Source organism: Pristiophorus japonicus, unplaced genomic scaffold, assembly GCF_044704955.1.
Source record: "Pristiophorus japonicus isolate sPriJap1 unplaced genomic scaffold, sPriJap1.hap1 HAP1_SCAFFOLD_199, whole genome shotgun sequence".
In the NCBI taxonomy this organism is placed as follows: Eukaryota; Metazoa; Chordata; class Chondrichthyes; family Pristiophoridae; genus Pristiophorus; species Pristiophorus japonicus.
Genome location: NW_027251684.1, coordinates 965148 through 985572, shown reverse-complemented (window position 1 = coordinate 985572; position 20425 = coordinate 965148).

Below are 20425 nucleotides of genomic sequence, written 5' to 3'. Positions count from 1 at the left end.
TTTATAGGCTGCTCCGACACTGCTGCCGCTGGGCCTTTTATAGGCCGCTCCGACACTGACTCTCGAGCTCCCGCTGGGCCTTTATAGGCCTCTCCGACACTGACTCTCGAGCTCCCGCTGGGTCTTTTATAGGCTGCTCCGACACTGCTCACACTGGGCCTTTTATAGGCCTCTCCGACACTGGTCCCGCTGGGCCTTTTATAGGCTGCTCCGACACTGCTCCCGCTGGGCCTTTTATAGGCCTCTCCGACACTGCTCACGCTGGTTCTTTTATAGGCTGCTCCAACACTGCTCCCGCTGGGCCTTTTATAGGCCGCTCTGACACTGTTCCCTCTGGGCCTTTGATAGGCTGCTCTGACACTGCTCTCGCTGGGCCTTTTATAGGCTGCTCCGACACGGCTCCGCTGGGCCTATATAGGCCGCTCCGACACTGCTCCCGCTGGGCCTTTTATAGGCTGCTTCAACACTGCTCCCGCTGACCTTGATAGGCTGCTCCGACACTGCTCCCGCTGGGCCTTTATAGGCTGCTCCAATACTGCTCCGGCTGGGCCTTTTATAGGCCTCTCCGACACTGCTCCCACTGGGCCTTTTTATGCTGCTCCGAAACAGTTCCCGCTGGGCCTTTATAGACCGCTCTGACACTGCTACCGCTGGGCCTTTTATAGGCCGCTCCGACATTGCTCCCGCTGGGCCTTTATAGGCCTCTCCGACACTGACTCTCGCTGGGCCTTTTATACGCCTCTCCGACACTGCTCCCACTGGACCTTTATAGGCCTCTACGTCACTGCTCCTGCTGTGCCTTTTATATGCCTCTCAGACACAGCTCCCACTGGGCCTTTATAGGCTGCTCCGACTCTGCTCCCGCTGTGAAGCTTATAGGCTGCTCCGACACTGCTCCAACTGGGCCTTTATAGGCTGCTCCGACACTGCTCCCGCTGGGCCTTTATAGGCTGCTCCGACACTGCTCCCGCTGGGCCTTTATCGGCCGCTCCGACACTGCTCACGCTGGGCCTTTATAGGCTGCTCCGACACTGCTCCTGCTGGGCCTTTATAGGCTGCTCCATCACAGCTCCAGCTGGGCCTTTATAGGCCGCTCCGACATTGCTCCCGCTGGGCCTTTATAGGCCGCTCCGACACTGCTCCCGCTGGTCTTTTTATAGGCTGCTCCGACACTGCTCCCGCTGGGCCTTTTATAGGCTGCTCCAACACTGCTCCCGCTGGGCCTTTATAGGCTGCTCCGACACTGCTGCCGCTGGGCCTTTTATAGGCCGCTCCGACACTGACTCTCGAGCTCCCGCTGGGCCTTTATAGGCCTCTCCGACACTGACTCTCGAGCTCCCGCTGGGTCTTTTATAGGCTGCTCCGACACTGCTCACACTGGGCCTTTTATAGGCCTCTCCGACACTGCTCCCGCTGGGCCTTTTATAGGCTGCTCCGACACTGCTCCCGCTGGGCCTTTTATAGGCCTCTCCGACACTGCTCACGCTGGGTCTTTTATAGGCTGCTCCAACACTGCTCCCGCTGGGCCTTTTATAGGCCGCTCCGACACTGTTCCCTCTGGGCCTTTGATAGGCTGCTCTGACACTGCTCTCGCTGGGCCTTTTATAGGCTGCTCCGACACGGCTCCGCTGGGCCTATATAGGCCGCTCCGACACTGCTCCCGCTGGGCCTTTTATAGGCTGCTTCAACACTGCTCCCGCTGACCTTGATAGGCTGCTCCGACACTGCTCCCGCTGGGCCTTTATAGGCTGCTCCAATACTGCTCCGGCTGGGCCTTTTATAGGCCTCTCCGACACTGACTCTCGAGCTCCCGCTGGGCCTTTTATAGGCCGCTCTGACACTGCTCCCTCTGGGCCTTTTATAGGCTGCTCCGACACAGCTCCCGCTGGGCCTTTTATAGGCTGCACCGACACTGCTCCCACTGGACCATTTATAGGCAGCTCCGTCACTGCTCCCGCTGGGTTTTTTATAGGCCGCTCCGACACTGCTCCCGCTGGGCATTTTATAGGCTGCTCCGACACTGCTCCTGCTGGGCCTTTATAGGCTGCTCCGTCACAGCTCCAGCTGGGCCTTTATAGGCCGCTCCGACATTGCTCCCGCTGGGCCTTTATAGGCCGCTCCGACACTGCTCCTGCTGGTCTTTTTATAGGCTGCTCCGACACTGCTCCCGCTGGGCCTTTTATAGGCTGCTCCAACACTGCTCCCGCTGGGCCTTTATAGGCTGCTCCGACACTGCTGCCGCTGGGCCTTTTATAGGCCGCTCCGACACTGACTCTCGAGCTCCCGCTGGGCCTTTATAGGCCTCTCCGACACTGACTCTCGAGCTCCCGCTGGGTCTTTTATAGGCTGCTCCGATACTGCTCACACTGGGCCTTTTATAGGCCTCTCCGACACTGCTCCCGCTGGGCCTTTTATAGGCTGCTCCGACACTGCTCCCGCTGGGCCTTTTATAGGCCTCTCCGACACTGCTCACGCTGGGTCTTTTATAGGCTGCTCCAACACTGCTCCCGCTGGGCCTTTTATAGGCCGCTCCGACACTGTTCCCTCTGGGCCTTTTGATAGGCTGCTCTGACACTGCTCTCGCTGGGCCTTTTATAGGCTGCTCCGACACGGCTCCGCTGGGCCTATATAGGCCGCTCCGACACTGCTCCCGCTGGGCCTTTTATAGGCTGCTTCAACACTGCTCCCGCTGACCTTGATAGGCTGCTCCGACACTGCTCCCGCTGGGCCTTTATAGGCTGCTCCAATACTGCTCCGGCTGGGCCTTTTATAGGCCTCTCCGACACTGACTCTCGAGCTCCCGCTGGGCCTTTTATAGGCCGCTCTGACACTGCTCCCTCTGGGCCTTTTATAGGCTGCTCCGACACAGCTCCCGCTGGGCCTTTTATAGGCTGCTCCGACACTGCTCCCACTGGACCTTTTATAGGCAGCTCCGTCATTGCTCCCGCTGGGTTTTTTATAGGCCTCTCCGACACTGCTCCCGCTGGGCATTTTATAGGCTGCTCCGAAACTGCTCCCGCTGGGCCTTTTATAGGCTGCTCCGACACTGCTCCCGCTGGGCCTTTATAGGCTGCTCCGACACTGCTGCCGCTGGGCCTTTTATAGGCTGCTCCGACACTGACTCTCGAGCTCCCGCTGGGCCTTTATAGGCCTCTCCGACACTGACTCCCGAGCTCCCGCTGGGTTATTTATAGGCTGCTCCGACACTGCTCCCACTGGGCCATTTATAGGCCTCTCCGACACTGCTCCCGCTGGGCCTTTTATACGCTGCTCCAACACTGCTCCCGATGGGCCTTTTATAGGCTGCTCCAACACTGCTCCCGCTGGGCCTTTGATAGGCTGCTCCGACACTGCTCTCGCTGGGCCTTTTATAGGCTGCTCCGACACTGCTCCGCTGGGCCTTTATAGGCCGCTCCGACACTGCTCCCGCTGGGCTTTTTATAGGCTGCTCCAACACTGCTCCCGCTGGGTTTTTTATAGACCTCTCCGACACTGCTCCCGCTGGGCCTTTTATAGGCTGCTCAAACACTGCTCCCGCTGGGCCTTTATAGGCTGCTCCGACACTGCTCCCGCTGGGCCTTTTATAGGCCTCTCCGACACTGCTACCGCTGGGTCTTTTATAGGCTGCTCCAACACTGCTCCCGCTGGGCCTTTTATATGCCGCTCCGACACTGCTCCCTCTGGGCCTTTGATAGGCTGCTCTGACACTGCTCTCGCTGGGCCTTTTATAGGCTGCTCCGACACTGCTCCGCTGGGCCTTGATAGGCCGCTCCGACACTGCTCCCGCTGGGCCTTTTATAGGCCGCTCCAACACTGCTCCCGCTGGGTTTTTTATAGTCCTCTGCGACACTGCTCCCGCTGGGCCTTTTATAGGCTGCTCCAACACTGCTCCCGCTGACCTTGATAGGCTGCTCCGATACTGCTCCCGCTGGGCCTTTATAGGCTGCTCCAATACTGCTCCGGCTGGGCCTTTTATAGGCCTCTCCGACACTGACTCTCGAGCTCCCGCTGGGCCTTTTATAGGCCACTCCGACACTGCTCCCTCTGGGCCTTTTATAGGCTGCTCCGACACAGCTCCCGCTGGGTCTTTTATAGGCTGCTCCGACACTGCTCCCACTGGACCTTTTATAGGTAGCTCCGTCACTGCTCCCGCTGGGTTTTTTATAGGCCTCTCCGACACTGCTCCCGCTGGGCATTTTATAGGCTGCTCCGAAACTGCTCCCACTGGGCCTTTTATAGGCTGCTCCGACACTGCTCCCGCTGGGCCTTTATAGGCTGCTCCGACACTGCTGCCGCTGGGCCTTTTATAGGCTGCTCCGACACTGACTCTCGAGCTCCCGCTGGGCCTTTATAGGCCTCTCCGACACTGACTCTCGAGCTCCCGCTGGGTTATTTATAGGTTGCTCCGACACTGCTCCCACTGGGCCTTTATAGGCCGCTCCGACATTGCTCCCGCTGGGCCTTTATAGGCCACTCCGACACTGCTCCCGCTGGTCTTTTTATAGGCTGCTCCGAATCTGCTCCCGCTGGGCCTTTTATAGGCTGCTCCGACACTACTCTCGCTGGGCCTTTATAGGCTGCTCTGACACTGCTGCCGCTGGGCCTTTTATAGGCTGCTCCGACACTGACTCTCGAGCTCCCGCTGGGCCTTTATAGGCCTCTCCGACACTGACACTCGAGCTCCCGCTGGGTTATTTATAGGCTGCTCCGACACTGCTCCCACTGGGCCATTTATAGGCCTCTCCGACACTGCTCCCGCTGGGCCTTTTATACGCTGCTCCAACACTGCTCCCGCTGGGCCTTTTATAGGCTGCTCCGACACTGCTCCCGCTGGGCCTTTGATAGGCTGCTCCGACACTGCTCTCGCTGGGCCTTTTATAGGCTGCTCCGACACTGCTCCGCTGGGCCTTTATAGGCCGCTCCGACACTGCTCCCGCTGGGCTTTTTATAGGCTGCTCCAACACTGCTCCCGCTGGGTTTTTTATAGTCCTCTCCGATACTGCTCCGGCTGGGCCTTTTATAGGCCTCTGTGACACTGACTCTCGAGCTCCCGCGGGGCCTTTTATAGGCTGCTCCGACACTGCTCCCACTGGGCCTTTTAGAGGCAGCTCCGACACTGCTCCCGCTGGGCCTTTTATAGGCTGCTCCAACACTGCTCCCACTGGGCCTTTTATAGGCTGCTCCGACACTGCTCCCGCTGGGCCTTTAGAAGCCTGCTCCGACACTGCTCCCGCTGGGCCTTTCATTGGTCTCTCCAACACTGACTCTCGCTGGGCCTTTTATAGGCCTCTATGACACTGCTCCCGCTGGGCCTTTTATAGGCTGCTCCGACACTGCTCCTGCTGGGTTTTTTATAGACCTCTCCGACACTGCTCCCGCTGGGCCTTTGATAGGCTGCTCCAACACTGCTCCCGCTGACCTTGATAGGCTGCTCCGATACTGCTCCCGCTGGGCCTTTTATAGGCTGCTCCGACACTGCTCCTGCTGGGTCTTTTAGAGGCCTCTCCGACACTGACACTCGAGCTCCCGCTGGGCCTTTTATAGGCCTCTCTGACACTGCTCCCGCTGGGCCTTTATAGGCTGCTCCGACATTGCTCCCGTTGGGCGTTTTATAGGCTGCTCGGATACTGCTCCCGCTGGGCCTTTATAGGCTGCTCCGACACTGCTCCCGCTGGGCCTTCATATGCTGCTCCGCCACTGCTCCCGCTGGGCCTTTATAGGCTGCTCCGACATTGCTCCCGCTGGGCCTTTTATATGCTGCTCAGACACTGATCCCGCTGATGATTTATCGGCCTCTCCGACACTGCTCCCGCTGGGCCTTTTATAGGCTGCTCCGACACTACTCCTGCAGGGCCTTTATAAGCTGCTCCGACACTGCTCCCTCTGGGTCTTTTATCGGCCTATCCGACACTGCTCCCGCTGTGCCTTTTATAGGCTGCTCCGACACTGCTCCCACTGGGCCTTGTATAGGCTGCTCCAACACTGCTCCCGCTGGGTTTTTTATTGGCCTCTCCGCTACTGCTTCCACTGGGCCTTTTATTGGCTACTCTGACACTGACTCTCGATCTCCCGCTGGGCCTTTTATAGGCATCTCCGACACTGCTCCCGCTGAGCCTTTTATAGGCTTCTCCGACACTGCTCCCGCTGGGCCTTTTATAGGCTGCTCCAACACTGCTCCCGCTGGGCCTTTATTGGCTGTTCCGACACTGCTCCCGCTGGGCCTTTATAGGCTGCTCCGATACTGCTCCGGCTGGGCCTTTTATAGGCCTCTCCGACACTGACTCTCGAGCTCTCGCTGGGCCTTTTATAGGCCGCTCTGACATTGCTCCCTCTGGGCCTTTTATAGGCTGCTCCGACACAGCTCCCGCTGGGCCTTTTATAGGCTGCTCCGACACTGCTCCCACTGGGCCTTTTAGAGGCAGCTCCGACACTGCTCCCGCTGGGCCTTTTATAGGCTGCTCCAACACTGCTCCCACTGGGCCTTTTATAGGCTGCTCCGACACTGCTCCCGCTGGTCCTTTAGAAGCCTGCTCCGACACTGCTCCCGCTGGGCCTTTCATTGGCCTCTCCGACACTGACTCTCGCTGGGCCTTTTATAGGCCTCTACGACACTGCTCCCGCTGGGCCTTTTATAGGCTGCTCTGACACTGCTCCCGCTGGGTCTTTTAGAGGCCTCTCCGACACTGACTCTCGAGCTCCCGCTGGACCTTTTATAGGCCTCTCTGACACTGCTCCCGCTGGGCCTTTATAGGCTGCTCCGACATTGCTCCCGTTGGGCGTTTTATAGGCTGCTCTGACACTGCTCCCGCTGGGCCTTTATAGGCTGCTCCGACACTGCTCCCGCTGAGCCTTTATAGGCTGCTCCGCCACTGCTCCCGCTGGGCCTTTATAGGCTGCTCCGACACTGCTCCAGCTGGGCCTTTTATATGCTGCTCAGACACTGATCCCGCTGGGTCATTTATCGGCCTCTCCGACACTGCTCCCGCTGGGCCTTTTATAGGCTGCTCCGACACTACTCCCGCTGGGCCTTTATAGGCTGCTCCGACACTGCTCCCTCTGGGTCGTTTATCGGCCTCTCCGACACTACTCCCGCTGTGCCTTTTATAGGCTGCTCCGACACTGCTCCCACTGGGTCTTTTATCGGCCTATCCGACACTACTCCCGCTGGGCCTTTAATAGGCTGCTCCGACACTGCTCCCGCTGGGCCTTGTATAGGCTGCTCCAACACTGCTCCCGCTGGGTTTTTTACAGGCCTCTCCGCCACTGCTTCCACTGGGCCTTTTATAGGCTTCTCTGACACTGACTCTCGATCTGCCGCTGGGCCTTTTATAGGCATCTCCGACACTGCTCCCGCTGGGCCTTTTATAGGCCTCACCGATACTGCTCCCGCTGGGCCTTTTATAGGCTGCTCCGACACTGCTCCCGCTGGGCCTTTTACAGGCCTCTCCGACACTGACTCTCGCTGGGCCTTTTATAGGCCTCTCCGACACTGCTCCCGCTGGGCCTTTAGAGTCCTCTCCGACACTGCACCCTCTGGGCCTTTATAGGCCGCTCCGACACTGCTCTTGCTGGGCCTTTTATAAGCCTCTCAGACACTCCTCCCGCTGGGCCTTTATAGGCCTCTACGTCACTGCTCCTGCTGGGCCTTTTATAGGCCTCTCAGACACAGCTTCCATTGGACCTTTCTACGCTGCTCGACACTGCTCCCGATGTGAAGTTTATAGGCTGCTCTGACACTGCTCCCACTGGGCCTTTATAGGCTGCTCCGACACTGCTCGCGCTGGGCCTTTATAGGCTGCTCCGACACTGCTCCCGCTGGGCCTTTGTAGGCCGCTCCGACACTGCTCCCGCTGTGCCTTTATAGGCTGCTCCGACACTGCTCCTGCTGGGCCTTTATAGGCTGCTCCGTCACAGCCCAAGCTGGGCCTTTTATAGGCCTCTCCGACACTGACTCTCGAGCTCCCGATGGGTCTATTATAGGCTGCTCCGACACTGCTCTGGCTGGGCCTTTTATAGGCCGCTCCGACACTGCCCGCTCTGGGCCTTTTATAGACCGCTCCTTCACTGCTACCGCTGGGCCTTTATAGGCCTCTCCAGCACAGCTCCCGCTGGGCCGTTATAGGCCACTCCGACACTGCTACCGCTGGGCCTTTATAGGCCTCTCAGACACTTACTCTCGCTGGGCCTTTTATAGGCCTCTCCGACACTGCTCCCGCTGGGCCTTTTTATGCTGCTCCGAAACAGTTCCCGCTGGGCCTTTATAGACCGCTCCGACACTGCTACCGCTGGGCCTTTTATAGGCCGCTCCGACATTGCTCCCGCTGGGCCTTTATAGGCCTCTCCGACACTGACTATCGCTGGGCCTATTATAGGCCTCTCCGACACTGCTCCCACTGGGCCTTTATAGGCCTCTACGTCACTGCTCCTGCTGTGCCTTTTATAGGCCTCTCAGACACAGTTCCCACTGGGGCTTTATAGGCTGCTCCGACACTGCTCCCGCTGTGAAGTTTATAGGCTGCTCCGACACTGCTCCAACTGGGCCTTTATAGGCTGCTCCGACACTGCTCCCGCTGGACCTTTATAGGCTGCTCCGACACTGCTCCCGCTGGGCCTTTATCGGCCGCTCCGTCACTGCTCCCGCTGGGCCTTTATAGGCTGCTCCGACACTGCTCCTGCTGGGCCTTTTTCGGCTGCTCTGTCAGAGCTCCAGCTGGGACTTTATAGGCCGCTCCGACATTCCTCCCGCTGGGCCCTTATAGGCCGCTCCGACACTGCTCCCGCTGGTCTTTTTATATGCTGCTCCAACACTGCTCGCGCTGGGCCTTTTATAGGCTGCTCCGACACTGCTCCCGCTGGGCCTTTATAGGCTGCTCCGACACTGCTTCCGCTGGGCCTTTTATAGGCCGCGCCGACACTGACACTCGAGCTCCCGCTGGGCCTTTATAGGCCTCTCCGACACTGACTCTCGAGCTCCCGCTGGGTCTTTTATAGGCTGCTCCGACACTGCTCACACTGGGCCTTTTATAGGCCTCTCCGACACTGCTCCCGCTGGGCCTTTTATAGGCTGCTCCGACACTGCTCCCGCTGGGCCTTTTATAGGCCTCTCTGACACTGCTCCCGCTGGGTCTTTTATAGGCTGCTCCAACACTGCTCCCGCTGGGCCTTTTATAGGCCGCTCCGACACTGCTCCCTCTGGGCCTTTGATAGGCTGCTCTGACACTGCTCTCGCTGGGCCTTTTATAGGCTGCTCCGACACTGCTCCGCTGGGCCTTGATAGGCCGCTCCGACACTGCTCCCGCTGGGCCTTTTATAGGCTGCTCCAACACTGCTCCCGCTGGGTTTTTTATAGTTCTCTGAGACACTGCTCCCGCTGGGCCTTTTATAGGCTGCTCCAACATAGCTCCCGCTGACCTTGATAGGCTGCTCCGACACTGCTCCCGCTGGGCCTTTATAGGCTGCTCCGATACTGCTCTGGCTGGGCCTTTTATAGGCCTCTCCGACACTGACTCTCGAGCTCCCGCTGGGCCTTTTATAGGCTGCTCCGACACTGCTCCCGCTGGGCCTTTGTAGGCTGCTCCGACACTGCTCCGGCTGGGCCTTTTATAGGTCGCTCCAACACTGCCCGCTCTGGGCCTTTTATAGGCTGCTCCGACACTGCTCCCGCTGGGTTTTTTATAGGCCTCTCCGACACTGCTCCCGCTGGGCCTTTTATAGGCTGCTCTGACAGAGCTCCCGCTGGGCCTTTATAGGCCTCTCCGACACTGCTCCCGCTGGGCCTTTTACAGGCTGTTCCGACACTGCTCCCGATGGTCCTTTTAGAGGCTGCTCCGACACTGCTTCCGCTGGGCCTTTATAGGCCTCTCCGACACTGCTCACGCTGGGCCTTTATAGGCTGCTCCAACAATGCTCCCGCTGTGCCTTTATAGGCTGCTCCGACACTGCTCCCGCTGGGCCTTTTATAGGCTGCTCCGACACTGCTCCCGCTGGGCCTTTTATAGGCTGCTCCGACACTGCTCCCGCTGGGCCTTTTATATGCCGCTCCGACACTGCTCCCGCTGGGCCTTTTATAGGCGTTTCCGACACTGCTCCCGCTGGGCCTTTTATAGGCCTCTCCGACACTGCTCCAGCTGGGCCTTTTATAGGCCCCTCCAACACTGCTCCCGCTGGGTCCGACACTGCTCCCGCTGAGCCTTTTATAGGCTGCTCCTACACTGCTCCCGCTGGGTCTTTTATCGGCCGCTCCGACACTGCTTGCGCTGGGCCTTTTATAGGCCTCTTCGACACTGCTCCCGCTGGGCCTTTATAGGCCTCTCCGACACTGCTCCTGCTGGGTCTTTTATAGGCAGCTCCGACACTGCTCCCGCTGGGCCTTTTATAGGCTGCTCCAACACTGCTCCCAATGGGCCTTTTATAGGCTGCTCCGACACTGCTCCCGCTGGGCCTTTAGAAGCCTGCTCCGACACTGCTCCCGCTGAGCCTTTCATTGGCCTCTCCGACACTGACTCTCGCTGGGCCTTTTATAGGCCTCTCCGACACTGCTCCCGCTGGGCCTTTTATAGGCTGCTCCGACACTGCTCCCGCTGGGTCTTTTAGAGGCCTCTCCGACACTGACTCTCGAGCTCCCGCTGGGTCTTTTATAGGCTGCTCTGACACTGCTCCCGCTGGGCCTTTATAGGCTGCTCCGACACTGCTCCCGCTGGGCCTTTATAGGCTGCTCCGCCACTGCTCCCGCTGCGCCTTTATAGGCTGCTACGACACTGCTCCCGCTGGGCATTTTATATGCTGCTCAGACACTGATCCCGCTGGGTCATTTATCGGCCTCTCCGACACTGCTCCCGCTGGGCCATTTTTAGGCTGCTCTGACACTACTCCCGCTGGGCCTTTATAGGCTGCTCCGCCACTGCTCCCGCGGGGCCTTTATAGTCTGCTCCGACACTGCTCCCGCTGGGCCTTTTATAGGCTGCTCCAACACTGCTCCCTCTGGGTCATTTATCGGCCTCTCCGACACTACTCCCGCTGGGCCTTTTATAGGCTGCTCCGACACTGCTCCCGCTGGGTCTTTTATCGGCCTATCCGACACTGCTCCCGCTGGGCCTTTTATAGGCTGCTCCGACACTGATCCCGCTGGGCCTTGTATAGCTGCTCCGACACTGCTCCCGCTGGGTTTTTTATAGGCCTCTCCGCCACTGCTTCCACTGGGCCTTTTATAGGCAGTTCTGTCACTGCTCCCGCTGGGCCTTTTATAGGCAGTTCTGTCACTGCTCCCGCTGGGCCTTTTATAGGCTGCTCCGACACTGCTCCCGCTGGGTCTTTTATAGGCCTCTCAGACACTGACTCTCGAGCTCCCGCTGGGCCTTTTATTGGCATCTCCGACACTGCTCCCGCTGGGCCTTTTATAGGCAGTTCTGTCACTGCTCCCGCTGGGCCTTTTATAGACTGCTCCGACACTGCTCCCGCTGGGTCTTTTATAGGCCTCTCAGACACTGACTCTCGAGCTCCCACTGGGCCTTTTATAGGCCTCTCCGACACTGCTCCCGCTGGGCCTTTATCGGCTGCTCCGACATTGCTCCCACTGGGCGTTTTAAAGGCTGCTCTGACACTGCTCCCACTGGGCCTTTATAGGCTGCTCCGACACTGCTCTCGCTGGGCCTTTATAGGCTGCTCCGCCACTGCTCCCGCTGGGCCTTTAAAGGCTGCTCCGACACTGCTCCCGCTGGGCCTTTTATAGGCTGCTCCAACACTGCTCCCACTGGGTCTTTTATCAGCCTCTCCGCCACTGCTCCCGCTGGGCCTTTTATAGGCTGCTCCGACACTGCTCCCGCTGGGTCTTTTATCGACCTCTCCGACACTGCTCCCGCTTTGCCTTTTATAGGCTGCTCCGACACTGCTCCCGCTGGGCCTTTTTAGGCTGCTCCGACACTGCTCCCGCTGGGTTTTTTATAGGCCTCTCCGACGCTGCTCCCGCTAGCACTTTTATAGGCTGCTCCGACACAGCTCCCGCTGGGTCTTTATATTCTGCAACAACACTGCTCCCGCTGGGCCTTTATAGGCTGCTCCGACACTGCTCCCGCTGGGCCTTTTATAGGCTGCTCCGACACTGATCCCGCTGGGCCTTGTATAGCTGCTCCGACACTGCTCCCGCTGGGTTTTTTATAGGCCTCTCCGCCACTGCTTCCACTGGGCCTTTTATAGGCTTCGCTGACACTGACTCTCGATCTCCCGCTGGGCCTTTTATTGGCATCTCCGACACTGCTCCCGCTGGGCCTTTTATAGGCAGTTCTGTCACTGCTCCCGCTGGGCCTTTTATAGGCTGCTCCGACACTGCTCCCGCTGGGTCTTTTATAGGCCTCTCAGACACTGACTCTCGAGCTTCCACTGGGCCTTTTATAGGCCTCTCCGACACTGCTACCGCTGGGCCTTTATCGGCTGCTCCGACATTGCTCCCACTGGGCGTTTGAAAGGCTGCTCTGACACTGCTCCCACTGGGCCTTTTATAGGCCGCTCCAACAGTGCTCCAGCTGGGCCTTTATAGGCTGCTCCGACACTGCTCCCGCTGGGCCTTTTATAGGCTGCTCCAACACTGCTCCCACTGGGTCTTTTATCAGCCTCTCCGACACTGCTTCCGCTGGGCCTTTTATAGGCTGCTCCGACACTGCTCCCGCTGGGTCTTTTATCGACCTCTCCGACACTGCTCCCGCTTTGCCTTTTATAGGCTGCTCCGACACTGCTCCCGCTGGGCCTTTTATAGGCTGCTCCGACACTGCTCCCGCTGGGTTTTTTATAGGCCTCTCCGACGCTGCTCCCGCTGGCACTTTTATAGGCTGCTCCAACACAGCTCCCGCTGGGTCTTTATATTCTGCTTCAACACTGCTCCCGCTGGGCCTTTATAGGCTGCCCCAAAACAGCTCCCGCTGGGTCTTTTATAGGCTGCTCCGACACTGCTCCCACTGGGCCTTTTATAGGCCTCTCCGACACTGCTCCCGCTGGGCCTTTATAGGCTGCTCCGACACAGCTCCCGCGGGGCCTTTTAAAGGCCTCTCCGACACTGACTCTCGCTGGGCCTTTTATAGGCCTCTCCGACACTGCTCCCGCTGGGCCTTTTATAGGCTGCTCCAACACTGCTCCCGCTGGGCCTTTTATAGGCTGCTCCGACACTGCTCCCGCTGGGCCTTGTATAGGCTGCTCCGACACTGCTCCCGCTGGGTTTTTTATAGGCCTCTCCGCCACTGCTTCCACTGGCCTATAATAGGCTTCTCCGACACTGACTCTCGATCTCCCGCTGGGCCTTTTATAGGGATCTCCGACATTGCTCCCGCTGGGCCTTTAATAGGCTGCTCTGACACTGCTCCCGCTGGGCCTTTTATAGGCTGCTCAGACACTGCTCCCGCTGGGTCTTTTAGAGGCCTCTCAGACACTGACTCTCGAGCTCCCACTGAGCCTTTTATAGGCCTCTCTGACACTGCTCCCACTGAGCCTTTTATAGGCCTCTCCGACACTGCTCCCGCTGGGCCTTTATAGGCTGCTCCGACATTGCTCCTGCTGGGCGTTTTATAGGCTGCTCTGACACAGCTCCCGCTGGGCCGTTATAGGCCGCTCCGACACTGCTACCACTGGGCCTTAATAGGCCTCTCCGACACTTACTCTCGCTGGGCCTTTTATAGGCCTCTCCGACACTGCTCCCGCTGGGCCTTTTTATGCTGCTCCGAAACAGTTCCCGCTGGGCCTTTATAGGGCTCTCCGACACTGATTCTCGCTGGGCCTTTTATAGGCCTCTCCGATAATGCTCCCACTGGGCCTTTATAGGCCTTTACGTCACTGCTCCTGCTGTGCCTTTTATAGGCCTCTCAGACACAGCTCCCACTGGGCCTTTATAGGCTGCTCCGACACTGCTCCCGCTGTGAAGTTTATAGGCTGCTCCGACACTGCTCCCACTGGGCCTTTACAGGCTGCTCCGACACTGCTCCCGCTGGGCCTTTATAGGCTGCTCCGACACTGCTCCAGCTGGGCCTTTATAGGCCGCTCCGACACTGCTCCTGCTGGGCCTTTATAGGCTGCTCCGTCACAGCTCCAGCTGGGCCTTTATAGGCCGCTCCGACATTGCTCCCGCTGGGCCTTTTATAGGCTGCTCCGACACTGCTGCCGCTGGGCCTTTTATAGGCCGCTCCGACACTGACTCTCGAGCTCCCGCTGGGCCTTTATAGGCCTCTCCGACACTGACTCTCGAGCTCCCGCTGGGTCTTTTATAGGCTGCTCCGACACTGCTCCCACTGGGCATTTTATAGGCCTCTCCGACACTGCTCCCGCTGGGCCTTTATAGGCTGCTCCGACACAGCTCCCGCGGGGCCTTTTAAAGGCCTCTCCGACACTGACTCTCGCTGGGCCTTTTATAGGCCTCTCCGACACTGCTCCCGCTGGGCCTTTTATAGGCTGCTCCGACACTGCTCTGGCTGGGCCTTTTATAGGCCGCTCCGACACTGCCCGCTCTGGGCCTTTTATAGACCGATCCGACACTGCTACCGCTGGGCCTTTATAGGCCTCTCCAGCACAGCTCCCGCTGGGCCGTTATAGGCCGCTCCGACACTGCTACCGCTGGGCCTTTATAGGCCTCTCCGACACTTACTCTCGCTGGGCCTTTTATAGGCCTCTCCGACACTGCTCCCGCTGGGCCTTTTTATGCTGCTCCGAAACAGTTCCCGCTGGCCCTTTATAGACCGCTCCGACACTGCTACCGCTGGGCCTTTTATAGGCCGCTCCGATATTGCTCCCGCTGGGCCTTTATAGGGCTCTCCGACACTGATTCTCGCTGGGCCTTTTATAGGCCTCTCCGATACTGCTCCCACTGGGCCTTTATAGGCCTCTACGTCACTGCTCCTGCTGTGCCTTTTATAGGCCTCTCAGACACAGCTCCCACTGGGCCTTTATAGGCTGCTCCATCACAGCTCCAGCTGGGCCTTTATAGGCCGCTCCGACATTGCTCCCGCTGGGCCTTTATAGGCCGCTCCGACACTGCTCCCGCTGGTCCTTTTATAGGCTGCTCCGACACTGCTCCCGCTGGGCCTTTTATAGGCTGCTCCGACACTGCTCCCGCTGGGCCTTTATAGGCTGCTCCGACACTGCTGCCGCTGGGCCTTTTATAGGCCGCTCCGACACTGACTCTCGAGCTCCCGCTGGGCCTTTATAGGCCTCTCCGACACTGACTCTCGAGCTCCCGCTGGGTCTTTTATAGGCTGCTCCGACACTGCTCCCACTGGGCCTTTTATAGGCCTCTCCGACACTGCTCCCGCTGGGCCTTTATAGGCTGCTCCGACACAGCTCCCGCGGGGCCTTTTAAAGGCCTCTCTGACACTGACTCTCGCTGGGCCTTTTATAGGCCTCTCCGACACTGCTCCCGCTGGGCCTTTTATAGGCTGCTCCAACACTGCTCCCGCTGGGCCTTTTATAGGCTGCTCCGACACTGCTCCCGCTGGGCCTTGTATAGGCTGCTCCGACACTGCTCCCGCTGGGTTTTTTATAGGCCTCTCCGCCACTGCTTCCACTGGCCTATAATAGGCTTCTCCGACACTGACTCTCGATCTCCCGCTGGGCCTTTAATAGGGATCTCCGACATTGCTCCCGCTGGGCCTTTAATAGGCTGCTCTGACACTGCTCCCGCTGGGCCTTTTATAGGCTGCTCCGACACTGCTCCCGCTGGGTTTTTTATAGGCCTCTCCGACACTGCTCCCGCTGGGCCTTTTATAGGCTGCTCTGACAGAGCTCCCGCTGGGCCTTTATAGGCCTCTCCGACACTGCTCCCGCTGGGCCTTTTACAGGCTGTTCCGACACTGCTCCCGATGGTCCTTTTATAGGCTGCTCCGACACTGCTCCCGCTGGGCCTTTATATGCCTCTCCGACACTGCTCCCGCTGGGCCTTTATAGGCTGCTCCAACACTGCTCCCGCTGTGCCTTTATAGGCTGCTCCGACACTGCTCCCGCTGGGCCTTTTATAGGCTGCTCCGACACTGCTCCCGCTGGGCCTTTTATAGGCTGCTCCGACACTGCTCCCGCGGGGCCTTTTATAGGCCGCTCCGACACTGCTCCCGCTGGGCCTTTTATAGGCCTCTCCGACACTGACTCTCGCTGGGCGTTTTATAGTCCTCTCCGACACTGCTCCCGCTGGGCCTTTTATAGGCGTCTCCGACACTGCTCCCGCTGGGCCTTTTATAGGCCTCTCCGACACTGCTCCAGCTGGGCCTTTTATAGGCCGCTCCAACACTGCTCCCGCTGGGCCTTTTATAGGCCTCTCCGACACTGCTCCCGCTGGGCCTTTTATAGGCTGCTCCGACACTGCTCCCGCTGGGTCTTTTATCGGCCGCTCCGACACTGCTCGCGCTGGGCCTTTTATAGGCCTCTTCGACACTGCTCCCGCTGGGCCTTTATAGGCCTCTCCGACATTGCTCCCGCTGGGCCTTTAGAAGCCTGCTCCGACACTGCTCCCGCTGGGCCTTTCATTGGCCTCTCCGACACTGACTCTCGCTGGGCCTTTTATAGGCTGCTCCGACACTGCTCCCGCTGGGTCTTTTAGAGGCCTTTCTGACACTGACACTCCAGCTCCCGCTGGGTCTTTTATAGGCTTCTCTAACACTGCTCCCGCTGGGCCTTTATAGGCTGCTCCGTCATTGCTCCCATTGGGCGTTTTATAGGCTGCTCTGACACTGCTCCCGCTGGGCCTTTTATATGCTGCTCAGACACTGATCCCGCTGGGCCTTTATAGGCTGCTACGACACTGCTCCCGCTGGGCCTTTTATATGCTGCTCAGACACTGATCCCGCTGGGTCATTTATCGGCCTCTCCGACACTGCTCCCGCTGGGCCTTTTCTAGGCTGCTCCGACACTACTCCTGCTGGGCCTTTATAGGCTGCTCCGCCACTGCTCCCGCGGGGCCTTTATAGGCTGCTCCGACACTGCTCCCACTGGGCCTTTTATAGGCTGCTCCGACACTGCTCCCTCTAGGTCATTTATCGGCCTCTCCGCCACTGCTTCCACTGGGCCTTTTATAGGCTTCTCTGACACTGACTCTCGATCTCCCGCTGGGCCTTTTATTGGCATCTCCGACACTGCTCCCGCTGGGCCTTTTATAGGCTGTTCTGACACTGCTACCGCTGGGCCTTTTATAGGCTGCTCCGACACTGCTCCCGCTGGGTCTTTTAAACGCCTCTCAGACAGTGACTCTCGAGCTCCCACTGGGCCTTTTATAGGCCTCTCCGACACTGCTCCCGCTGGGCCTTTATAGGCTGCTCCGACATTGCTCCCACTGGGCGTTTTAAAGGCTGCTCTGACACTGCTCCCACTGGGCCTTTATAGGTTGCTCCGACACTGCTCCCGCTGGGCCTTTATAGGCTGCTCCGCCACTGCTCCCGCTGGGCATTTATAGGCTGCTCCGACACTGCTCCCACTGGGCCTTTTATAAGCTGCTCAGACACTGCTCCCGCTGGGCCTTTTATAGGCCGCTCCAACAGTGCTCCCGCTGGGCCTTTATAGGCTGCTCCGACACTGCTCCCGCTGGGCCTTTTATAGGCTGCTCCAACACTGCTCCCACTGGGTCTTTTATCAGCCTCTCCGACACTGCTCCCGCTGGGCCTTTTATAGGCTGCTCCGACACTGCTCCCGCTGGGTCTTTTATCGACATCTCCGACATTGCTCCCGCTTTGCCTTTTATAGGCTGCTCCGACACTGCTCCCGCTGGGTCTTTTAAACGCCTCTCAGACACTGACTCTCGAGCTCCCACTGGGCCTTTTATATGCCTCTCCGACACTGCTCCCGCTGGGCCTTTATAGGCTGCTCCGACATTGCTCCCACTGGGCGTTTTAAAGCCTGCTCTGACACTGGTCCCACTGGGCCTTTATAGGCTGCTCCGACACTGCTCCCGCTGGGCCTTTATAGGCTGCTCCGACACTGCTCCCGCTGGGCCTTTATAGGCCGCTCCGACACTGCTCCTGCTGGGCCTTTATAGGCTGCTCCGTCACAGCTCCAGATGGGCCTTTATAGGCCGCTCCGACATTGCTCCCGCTGGGCCTTTATAGGCCGCTTCGACACTGCTCCCGCTGGTCCTTTTATAGGCTGCTCCGACACTGCTCCCGCTGGGCCTTTTATAGGCTGCTCCGACACTGCTCCCGCTCGGCCTTTATAGGCTGCTCCGACACTGCTGCCGCTGGGCCTTTTATAGGCCGCTCCGACACTGACTCTCGAGCTCCCGCTGGGCCTTTATAGGCCTCTCCGACACTGACTCTCGAGCTCCCGCTGGGTCTTTTATAGGCTGCTCCGACACTGCTCCCACTGGGCCTTTTATAGGCCTCTCCGACACTGCTCCCGCTGGGCCTTTATAGGCTGCTCTGACACAGCTCCCGCGGGGCCTTTTAAAGGCCTCTCCGACACTGACTCTCGCTGGGCCTTTTATAGGCCTCTCCGACACTGCTCCCGCTGGGCCTTTTATAGGCTGCTCCGACACTGCTCTGGCTGGGCCTTTTATAGGCCGCTCCGACACTGCCCGCTCTGGGCCTTTTATAGACCGATCCGACACTGCTACCGCTGGGCCTTTATAGGCCTCTCCAGCACAGCTCCCGCTGGGCCGTTATAGGCCGCTCCGACACTGCTTCCGCTGGGCCTTTATAGGCCTCTCCGACACTTACTCTCGCTGGGCCTTTTATAGGCCTCTCCGACACTCTCCCGCTGGGCCTTTTTATGCTGCTCCGAAACAGTTCCCGCTGGGCCTTTATAGACCGCTCCGACACTGCTACCGCTGGGCCTTTTATAGGCCGCTCCGACATTGCTCCCGCTGGGCCTTTATAGGGCTCTCCGACACTGATTCTCGCTGGGCCTTTTCTAGGCCTCTCCGATACTGCTCCCACTGGGCCTTTATAGGCCTCTACGTCACTGCTCCTGCTGTGCCTTTTATAGGCCTCTCAGACACAGCTCCCACTGGGCCTTTATAGGCTGCTCCGACACTGCTCCCACTGTGAAGTTTATAGGCTGCTCCGACACTGCTCCCGCTGGCCCTTTATAGGTTGCTCCGCCACTGCTCCCGCTGGGCCTTTATAGGCTGCTCCGTCACTGCTCCCGCTGGGCCTTTTATAAGCTGCTCAGACACTGCTCCCGCTGGGCCTTTTATAGGCCGCTCCAACAGTGCTCCCGCTGGGCCTTTATAGGCTGCTCCGACACTGCTCCCGCTGGGCCTTTTATAGGCTGCTCCAACACTGCTCCCACTGGGTCTTTTATCAGCCTCTCCGACACTGCTCCCGCTGGGCCTTTTATAGGCTGCTCCGACACTGCTCCCGCTGGGTCTTTTATCGACATCTCCGACACTGCTCCCGCTTTGCCTTTTATAGGCTGCTCCGACACTGCTCCCGCTGGGCCTTTTATAGGCTGCTCCGACACTGCTCCCGCTGGGTTTTTTATAGGCCTCTCCGACGCTGCTCCCTCCATCACTTTTATAGGCTGCTCCGACACAGCTCCCGCTGTGACTTTATATTCTGCTCCAACACTGCTCCCGCTGGGCCTTTATAGGCTGCCCCAACACAGCTCCCGCTGGGCCTTTTATAGGCCTCTCCGACACTGACTCTCGCTGGGCCTTTTATAGGCTGCTCCGACACTGCTCTGGCTGGGCCTTTTATAGGCCGCTCCGACACTGCCCGCTCTGGGCCTTTTATAGACCGATCCGACACTGCTACCGCTGGGCCTTTATAGGCCTCTCCAGCACAGCTCCCGCTGGGCCGTTATAGGCCGCTCCGACACTGCTACCACTGGGCCTTAATAGGCCTCTCCGACACTTACTCTCGCTGGGCCTTTTATAGGCCTCTCCGACACTGCTCCCGCTGGGCCTTTTTATGCTGCTCCGAAACAGTTCCCGCTGGGCCTTTATAGACCGCTCCGACACTGCTACCGCTGGGCCTTTTATAGGCCGCTCCGACATTGCTCCCGCTGGGCCTTTATAGGGCTCTCCGACACTGATTCTCGCTGGGCCTTTTATAGGCCTCTCCGATACTGCTCCCACTGGGCCTTTATAGGCCTCTACGTCACTGCTCCTGCTGTGCCTTTTATAGCCCTCTCAGACACAGCTCCCACTGGGCCTTTATAGGCTGCTCCGACACTGCTCCCGCTGTGAAGTTTATAGGCTGCTCCGACACTGCTCCCACTGGGCCTTTATAGGCTGCTCCGACACTGCTCCCGCTGGGCCTTTATAGGCTGCTCCGACACTGCTCCCGCTGGGCCTTTATAGGCCGCTCCGACACTGCTCCTGCTGGGCCTTTATAGGCTGCTCCGTCACAGCTCCAGCTGGGCCTTTATAGGCCGCTCCGACATTGCTCCCGCTGGGCCTTTTATAGGCTGCTCCGACACTGCTGCCGCTGGGCCTTTTATAGGCCGCTCCGACACTGACTCTCGAGCTCCCGCT